The sequence below is a fragment of the Bison bison genome, unplaced genomic scaffold (assembly GCF_000754665.1).
Source record: "Bison bison bison isolate TAMUID 2011002044 unplaced genomic scaffold, Bison_UMD1.0 scf7180017864189, whole genome shotgun sequence".
In the NCBI taxonomy this organism is placed as follows: domain Eukaryota; kingdom Metazoa; phylum Chordata; class Mammalia; order Artiodactyla; family Bovidae; genus Bison; species Bison bison.
Window position 1 is genome coordinate 625,458 of NW_011494761.1, and position 10,612 is coordinate 636,069.

Sequence of the window (10,612 nt, forward strand, 5' to 3'; positions counted from 1 at the left end):
TTTATTTTTTTGGGCTCCCAGATCACTGCAGATGGTGATTGCAGCCATGAAATTAAAAGATGCTTACTCCTTGAGAAGAGCAACTTCCCTGGTGGCTCATATGGTAAAAGTGTCTGCCTACAGTGTGGGAGACCTGGGTTCAATCCCTGGGTTGGGAAGATCCCCTGGAGAAGAAAATGGCAACCCACTCCAGTACTCTTGCCTGGGAAATCCCATGGATGGAGAAACCTGGTAGGCTACAATCCATGGGGTCACAAAGAGTTGGACACAACTGAGCGAATTCACTTCACTTCACTTTCTTTCTTTACTCCTTGGAAGAAAAGTTATGACCAACATAAATAGCATATTGAAAAGTAGAGACATTACTTCGCCAACAAAGGTCCATCTAGTTAAGGCTACGGTTTTTCCTGTGGTCATGTATGGATGCGAGAGTTGGACTGTGAAGAAAGCTGAGCACGAGAGAATTAATGTTTTTGAACTGTGGTGTTGGAAAAGACTCTTGAGAGTCCCTTGGACTGCAAGGAGATCCAACCAGTCCATTCTAAAGGAGATCAGCCCTGGGATTTCTTTGGAAGGAATGATGCTAAAGCTGAAACTCCAGTACTTTGGCCACCTCATGTGAAGAGTTGACTCATTGGAAAAGACTGTGATGCTGGGAGGGATTGGGGGCAGGAGGAGAAGGGGACGACAGAGGATGAGATGGCTGGATGGCATCACTGACTCGATGGACATGAGTCTGAGTGAACTCCGGGAGTTGGTGATGGACAGGGAGGCCTGGTGTGCTGTGATTCATGGGGTCGCAAAGAGTTGGACACGACTGAGCGACTGAATTGAATTGAACTGACTGAACCGGTTCTTTGTAATTTGCTCAATATTAACTCTGTCTCCGCATTCACAAAGGGTTCTGTGAGTTTCAGGATGGGTTTTACAGCAGGTGGATTATTCCAGCCCCTCTTGTGTTGCTCAGTCTTAGTGGTTTATTTTCCTAGTCTTCCCACTTTGAGAAAGAGGAAGAGAACAAGAAAGGTACTCCACTCTACTTCCCTTTACATCTCTTACAACTCTCATTTATCTCTGAGGCTACCATTTGGAAGTGTTAACCTATCTTAGCTCAGAATTTCCATTTTAGCCTCTTTCCTATGCTACTCTATACTCTTTGCAGACTTTTATTTTGAAAGAACAAATTTAAGTATTCCTGCATTCATTTATTATGAATTCTCTAAAGGATTTCTCTTAGCAACCACCAAAGCAACTTCTTTATCACACAAACTACCCATAGGCCTTTTACCTTATAGAGAATGAAATATTTATAGGAATGTTAGCTAGTCTCACCAGGGTGTTTGAAATTAAAAGACATATTGGGGAGGAGACAGAAAAGAGGAATAGTAAACTTTCAGTAACAGAAACATAAAAATAAGCACTTCTTTTAGTGCATTTAAAAAAGGAAAATAAAAAGATTTACAGGGTTTTTAGGGCATGACAGAAAGTTTAAGGAAGAAAATATGCAGAACAAATATTTAATTTCACTAATGTCACTAATTTTGACATTAGTGAGTGGTTGTTTGGGAAAGAGGGGTATATAGAGGTAATTTAATAATAATTTAAAAGGAAATTGACAGCAACAATTTGGAAAACTCTGTAGTATGTTTACAATTACCATTCAAGTAATGGATTCTTCTGGTTTTACCAGAAAAAAATCCTCTCTGGGACATATGACTGTAATTGTCCACTAGGTGATTTTGAATGACCTTCCTAATTAAAATAATTATCATATCAAAAAATTCAAAGGACACAGAGATCAGAAGGATGATGGACTTGGAGGGTGTGGGGCTCACCTCCCCCCACAAGCACGCCAAAAATGCATCTGCATGTGGAACCGTTCTCACAGAACACTGTCTGGAAAAGGGCAGAAGATCTCCTCCTATACAACCAAAGCTGCAAGACAGATCTCCATGAATCCAGGTAGAACAGAAAATAAAATAGGGTCAGGACAGGACTGGTGTCCCCTGGGAAGGATCTGTAAGGGAGAGAAGGTTCACGCGGGCAGACCCTCGACCTGGGAAGTACCCTATCCTGCTGGGAAATCCTCTGGGCAGATGGAGGGTCTGGAGAAACCTAGACTCTGTTCTCAGGGAGTGTGCCCATGCAGGGCAGAGGGAAACTGGCGTCTTGACACATTTCCCAGATCCCAAGAGGAGAAACCCCTGGACTGGGAAATGCAGCCCCGCGTGCTCCACGTTGCAGCTTGGCATGAAATCAGAGTGGAGAAGCCGTCTACTTGCAGATGGACCAGAGCCCCTGAGTATGATCCTGGCCAGACCATGGAGACCACAGTCAGCTCACACATGGGAGTGACTGAGTGAACGGGGCAGGCTTGTCAGCCTGCACACCAGTAGCATCAACAGGACATGCAGCAGTTAAGCTCTGAGTCTCAGGCAGGTAGACCTGGCTGACTCAATCTAGGAGCCTGAGAGCAGCCCAGAGGGCGTGGAGTGTGGTCCTCGGGCGGTGTGGAGACCCCTGCAGTGGACACAGCAGCAGGCATGGGGTGGCGGGCAGCTGCAGCAGACGCTGTCAGCACATGCAGCCGGGGCACCACAGAAACACAACCTCTGGGCTCCAAGACTTGGCTGGACCCACCCTGGGCAGGAGTGTGCAACATTTCCTTCCCCAGTAGGAGCCCTCGAGCTCTGCCCACTCTGTGCTGATCCAGGATGGACAGATTCTGGGCAAGGTCTGCCCCAGAGCAGTCCAGCTCCCCGACAGCGGCACAGCCACTGCAGCTCCTGTGGCCACAGCTCAGCACAAGGTCTGGGATGAACACGCCGGAAAGAGAGATGCAGCCTCGGGCTGTCTGGGTGGAACTGTGGACACCCACACAGGTGGCTCAGATATTCACTGACCACATGGGCCTCGCAGGCTTCAGTGGTCACCTCCTGTGGGGCAGGGTGTGCTGTCAAGGGTACCCCACTTCCAGTGTCAGATCTAGACATCCAACCACACCCCCTATCATGGAGATAATGGCCAGGGCGCTCTGGGGAAAGGTGTTGCTGGTATCCGTACAGAAACCAGCCCTTGAGCCCAAAATACTGGACTCACACAGTCTGCACAGGGATGTTCCCATATAAACCATCCATTCAGGACTTCAGTAGATAAATGTTTCTCCTAATTGATAGAGGCAGAGGAACTGAAATAAAATTAAAAAGCAGAGGAACTACACCAAATTAAAAGAATAAGAGAAATCCCCTGAAAGAACAACTAACCTCATCAGTCTATTAGATCCTTAGTTCAAAAAGAAGGTACTAAAAATGCTAAATGAATTAAGGAAAATTATTGATGGAAATGCAAATAAATATAACAGAAGTAGAACTATGAAGGAACCAATCAAAATGAGACAATTCAGTTGTTAAGATAAAAACCAATTTAGAAGCAATGAATAGCAGACTAAATGACACAGAAGGATAAGTGACCTGGAAGACAGAATAATGGAAAGTACCCAGTCAGAACAGGCGACAGACAGATGAAAAGGAGAATAACGTAAGAGTTCTGTGGGGTAGTGTAAAACATGCCAACCTACACATAACGTGTTTTCAGAAGGAGAAGAGAGACAGAGGAGAACTGAAAATACATTTAAAGAAATTATGGCAGGCCAGAAGGGAGTGGCAAAATATATTCAAAGTCTTGAAAGAGAACAACTTGCAACCTAGGATACTCTACTCAGAAAGATTACCATTTAGAATAGAAGGAGGGTAAATAATTAGAAAAGGCCAAAAACTCTGGGCCCACACAGTCTACACAGGGCTTCCCATCGAAACCAAAGTGATTCAGCAATACTAGTCCCACCCTAAGAGAAATAAGGTTCTCTGTACAGAAAAGAAACAAGAATCTATAGAGAAGGGAAAATCAGAATAGGAGAGGCAAATATGTAAAAAGGATTGAAGACCACTTAAAACACCAGTAAAAAATCTTTAAAAACCATCAAAAATTGTAAATGCAATTATAAGTACAATTAATAGATACAATAAATAGTAAGCATGAAGAACTACAATAAAAGATATAAATACACACCTATAATTACATGTATATAAGCACTTTGCTATACACCTGAAATTAACACAGCAGTGTAAGTCAACCATAGTTCAATTAAAACAAGTGCTTAATATGAATTAAAAAGACAAAGAAAAATCTCAAATTAACAATCTAACTTACCACCTAAAAGAATGAGAAGAACAACCAAAACTTAAATTCAGCAGAAAGGAGAAAATATTAAGGATTAGAAAGAAAATAAAATATAGATAGAAAACAATAAGAAATACCAATAAAACTAAGAGCTGATTTTTTTAAGTATAGATAAAATTTATACTTTAGTTATAAAATGAAGAAATTTATTTTTATATAAATAATATTTATATAATAATATATATTATTATTTATAAATTAAATATTTCTATTAACTATTCACTGTATTTATAATGTAAATGATAACATAAATAAATTAATAAATAATAATTATATTGTGATATAAATATATTTGTTTATTAATTATTAAATATAAACATTTATTTGTAAATAAATTTATACAGAATACTATCCAGGTTCACCAAAAAGGAAAGAGAGGGAGAATCCAAATAAACAAAATAAGAAATGAAAGAGCAGAAATAACTAATACCAGAGAAAACTGTAAATCCTAAGAGAATACTATGAACAGTTACAACCAACATATTGGAAAAACTAAAATGAATGGACAAGTTTCAAGAAACATACTGCCTGCCAAAACTGAATTAAAAAATAGATAATTTGAACAGACTGATCACTAGAATTGAAATAGAATCTGTAAAAAATCTTTTTTTTTGCAAACAAAATCCAGTACTGGATGGCTTTGCCAGATAATTCTACCAAACATACAAAGAAGAATTTATGCCTCATCTTCTCAACTATTCCAAAAGACTGAAGAAAAAGGAACACTCTCAAAGGGATTCTTTGAAGCCACCATCATCCTGATACAAAAGCCAGATTTTTTCTTACAAAAAAGAAAACTACAGGCCAATACTTTGATGAATATAAGATGCAAAATTCTCAATAAAAATAAGCAAACTGAACGCGATACATAAAAAAGCATCATTGACCATGATCCAGTTAAATTCATTCCAAGGTCACAAGGATGGTTCAATGTACACAAATCAATCAATGTGATTCATTAACAAAAGAAAAGACCAAAACCACATAGTCATCTTAACAGATGAAGAAAAAGCATCTGACAAAAGTCAGTATATTTTCATGATAAAAACTCTCACCAAAATGGGAATAGAAGGAACATTATGTCAACATAACAAAAACCATTTATGACAAACTCACAGCCAACATAATACTAAAAGGTGAAAAGCTGAAAGCCTTCCCTGCTAAATTCAGGAACAATACAAGGATGCCCACTCTCACCACATCTATTCAACATAGTATTGAAGTCCTAGCCACAGCAACCAGACAAGAAAAGGAAGAAGGCATCCAAATTGAAAGGAAAGAGGTAACATTACCCTATTTGCAGATGACTTGATACTGTTTAGAGAGAACCCTAAAGTCTCCACACAGATGTTATTAGAACTAATAGATGATGTCAGTAAGGCATTGGGAGACAAGATCAATATACAGAAATCTGTTGTATTTATTTATATTAGCAATGAAATGTCAGAAAGATAAATTTTAAAAAACTCCCATTAAAAGTCACATTTAAAAAATACTTAGGAATAAACTTAACCAAAAGACGTATATGCTGAAAGGAAGCATCACTATGAACAAAGCTAGTGGAAGTGACGGAATTCCAGTTGAGCTATCTCAAATCCTAAAAGATGATGCTGTGAAAGTGCTGCACTCAATATGCCAGCAAATTTGGAAAACTCAGCAGTGGCCACACAGGACTGGAAAAGGTCAGTTTTCATTCTAATCCCAAAGAAAGTCAATGTCAAAGAATGCTCAAACTACCACACAATTGCACTCATATCGCACGCTAGCAAAGTAACTCTCAAAATTCTCCAAGCCAGGCTTCAACAGTATGTGAACTGAGAACTTCCAGATGTTCAAGCTGAATTTAGAAAAGGCAGAGGAACCAGAGATCAAGTTGCCAACATCTGTTGGATCATAGAAAAAGCTAGAGAGTTCCAAAAAACATCTATGGCTGCTTTATTGTGTCTTTATTTGTGTGCCAAAGCCTTTGACTGTGTGGATCACAACAAACTGGAAAATTCCTCAAGAGATGGGAATACCAAACCACCTGACTCGCCTCTTGAGAAATTTGTATGCAGGTCAAGAAGCAGCAGTTAGAACCAGGCATGGAAGAATGGACTGGTTCCAAACTGCGAAAGGAGTACGACAAGGCTGTATACTGTCACCCTGCCGACTCTCCAGGCGAGAATACTGGAGTGGATGGCCGTGCCCTTCTCCAGGGGATCTGCCAGCCCAGGGACAGAACCCGGTCTCTTGTGTCTCCTGCACTGGAGGCAGGTTCTTCGCCACTAGCACCACCAGCTAATAAGGGCCTGCTGTATAGCACGGGGAACGCTGCTCAGTGCTCTGTACTGACCTATTTGGGAAAGGAATCTAAAAAAGAGGGCAAATATGTATATGTACGACTGATTCACTCCACTGTACACTTGAAACTAACCCAGCATTGCAAATGAACTATACTTAAAAAAACACAAATGTATCTATATACGAAACAGAAATAGTCTCTCAGACATAGAAAACAAGCTTATGGTTACCAAGTGGGAAAGGGACAGTGGGAGTACAGGTATAACAGACAAAAACTACTATATGTAAAATACATAAGCAACGAGGATTTACTCTTTAGCACAGGGAACTCTGGTCAGGCTCTTAAAGTGATAAGCTATAATGAAGAATAATTAAATAGATGTACAAATATGCACACACATATACATATATATATGTAACTGAAACACTTGGATGTGAGCCTGAAATTAACACAATATTTTAAATCAATTATACTTCAAAAAAAATCCAAAGAAAGTAACAGTGTATCATCTATAAAGTCTTGAATTGCTTAAACTCCTTAATTAGTAAATACAGGCCGTTCTTCCCATATAACATCGCATCCATCTCACTGAGTTCATTCCACAAGCGTCTATAGCAGGGTTTCTACCACAGTCGGACTTTTAATACTGGGGGCTGGAGAACTATTTAATATGGGCGGCATTTGGGGCGTTTAAAACATGTTTGGTAGCACCCCTGGTCTGCAAGCTCCAGATAGCAATAGCAGCCCATCCCTCGTCCGCTGTGAGTCCTGACAGCCAAGAGTGCCCCGAGGGGCAACACTGCTCTTGATGGAGACTGAAGGCTCTGTCCTCTCATCAAGCTTGACTTCCCTATTTGCAGCTTAATTTCTTAGTGATGTTTCCTGGTTGCTTCCAGATTTCATCCCACTCCTCGCACATTGAGCGCTTGCTTCTGGTCAGCCAGTGACTCTCAGAATCACCATGGGTCTCATGAAGCCTCTTTATCCCTCCTTACTTCTCCGTTTGCTGAATTGGCAACTTGGAAAAGAGCATCCCTGTTTGTTTCCTATGTGATTAATCAACAATATTCACCATCTTGCCCGCGGGCTAAGTATAAACAAAGACAGGAAGTTATGAAAACCTGCTCTGCCAATGCCTGTGTAGGAAAGACATGCCTAGTAATGAATTCAGCCCACACTGGGTTCTCCAGCCTTAGGCTGGCCACTTGAGACTGAAGTGTTTGTAAGGCTCCTTATACTAATTCTAGCCACTTTCTCTGACATGCAGTGTGTGTTTGGAAACTTAGAGTAAAACTCCTTTTGAATTATCATCTTCTATAACACAGATTCATATACTTACAGTTTTGTGAATTTCGTTGATTTGGTTACTTCTGAGCTACATGCATTTTTCATGGTCACACAGATTCCAAGGATAGTTTGGCTTTAGTGGTACTCAATCTCACTTTTTCCTCCAATCGTTCTAGCTAAGGGAGCAGTTTTTAGTGGTACTCACTCTCACTTTTTCCTCCAATCGTTCTAGCTAAGGGAGCAGTTTTTAGTGTTACTCAATCTCACTTTTTCCTCCAATCGTTCTAGCTAAGGGAGCAGTTTACATAATACCTAGTGCCTAGTTTTGTTTTTTTTTTTTAATTCCTGCTTCATTGCAAAGCCAAAAATAAACACAAATAAATGAATTTCCAAAGCATTTTTTAGTTGGAAGATCATTGTGGTATCCACCTTTCCAGTGAATTTTCCCAAGTTGACTCTGTTTTGGAAAAGGAGATCCCCTTTTATGAATTAATGAACAGGACAGATGCTAAACATTTTAGAATCACAAGTGCAACTTTTAAAATACACAGTCATCCTATTAGAAATCCAGTGATGCTTCAACTGTCTACTTTCAAGTTTCTTTTTCAGGACATTCATAACTTTATTTCATTGGAAAACTGAATTTGAATAAGTGCTAAGTTCTCAGGAAGACTGACCATAGATAGCTCCTGGTAGAGTCACTTCAGTCACAAGTCAAAGAAAGAAAAATGCAACTCTCAGAAATAGTCTTTCAGTTAAGTTAAACAGCTATCAATCATTCCCCTGACCTGGTTGTGGGAGGAGGGTGAAAAGAAAACTAAAACCTAATTATTCTTAATTACCAAATAATAAATGTTTAAAGTCCCTTGAAGAGCTTGAAAGTCAATCATTTAATACCACCCTGGGGGAGCCCTTTCTTACGAGAATAGGGAGATGACGAGAGGAATAAGATAGCTCCTTAGATGTCAGTCCTTGAAGAGTTCTTAGAATAAATCATCTAATGCTTTCATTTTACAGATGAGAATATCGAGCACTTCCAATTCACCAAGCGAAACATGAAATATTCATTTATTCAATACAGCTAAACTGTGACTTAGGTATAGTTATTTCTGCTGAACCACAGGGAAACAGAGACTTTTAGAAGTTAAGTAAACCAGGGCTGCCCAGGTGCTGCAGTGGTAAAGAATCCACCTGCCAAGGCAGGAGACATGGATTCAATCCCTAGGTCGAGCAGATTCCCTGGAGTAGGAAACGGCAACCCACTCCGTTATTTTTGCCTGGAAAATTCCATGGACAGAGGAGGCTGATGGGCTGCAGTCCGTGGGGTCACAAAGAGAAGGACATGATCCAGCAGCTGAGGGTGCACGGTGTGTTACAATGTCAGGTAAGGAACAATGCAGGCCTGTGGTTCTTACCCACCACACTAAGGTCCCTCAGAGACTTGCAACATAGTAGCAATCGGGAATGGAACGCAGGGCCCTAGCTTGGCATTCTGCTAACAATACCATGATGCCACTCTGAGACTCTCTCTGTCCAAACATGTAATGCCATTTATGAACATACAGTAACAACACAGGGGGTATCCCTGGTGGCTCAGCTGGTAAAGAATCTGCCAGAAATCCAGGAGACCTGCATTTGATCCCTGGGTTGGGAAGATATCCTGGAGAAGGGAATAGCTACCCACTCCAGTATTCTGGCCTGGAAAATTCCATGGGCAGTCCATGGGGTCTCAAAGAGTCAGACACAACTGAGCGACTTAACATTTCCACGTTCAACAATACCAAAGTGAAAATGGAAGTATATGAAGTTGAATTGATAGTGCAGTTTTAGATGAGCACTCAAAAGAATTGAAAAGTTCTTAACAAGTCTGACAATTTATGAAATGTGAAATCGTGATTGATTTTAGAGATCATTCAGGAGTGCATAATAAGATGCTCCTCTCTGTCCATTCCACTGCACAGCGAGGCCTCTGATGGTTTGGTAAGAGTGAGTTATGCCGGGGAAGCAGAGGTGTAGCCAGTGAGGAAAGTTTTGGTTGTGCCACTTCTGAGTCTTGCAGGGTCGCCCAGTTCAGGCAAAGGGAGGCCATTTCCTGCTCCTTGAGTCTGTGTCACTGACACACTGTATCTGTCGACTAGACAGCATTTGAACCTTGGAGAAAATCAGGTTTAAAGAGGGTGTTGGTAACAGTTGCAGTTAGATATGAGGCCCCCCAGATTTAAAAGGCACGTCTAGGATTTTAACTTAGCTTTCCAAACTCCTATTCTTACGTCTGTAACCTTTCTGCATGAATGTAACTCATAATTTTTAACACCCCCTTACCTCCCTTGTGGCTCAGCTGGTAAAGAATCCGCCTGTAATGTGGGAGACCTGGGTTTGATCCCTGGGTTGGGAAGATCCCCTGGAGAAGGGAAAGGCTTCCAACTCCAGTATTCTGGCCTGGAGAATCCCATGGACTGTACAGATGAGCCAGTGCTTAGAGAGCCAGTGAACTCGTTCAAGATAAACAGCTCGCAAGTAGACCTTTTTGAAGCGCCCTTGTCTAACTCCCAGGCATGCCCTCCTGAGCGCTGTGCTACAGTGAGTATGCAATTGTATCAGCATGTTTAGCTAAGATTGAAAATGGTAACAGTCACAAGGATGATGAACAGAATGAGACTAAACTTCTTAAGAGCAAAGAATGTGTGTTACTCAATTGTGTATTGCTCAGAACTTAAAACAGCGTCCAGTCCACAGCAAGTCCTCAACATCGTGTTTCTGCAATAATGGAATGAATGGGTGAATGAATGACCTTAGAAAGTA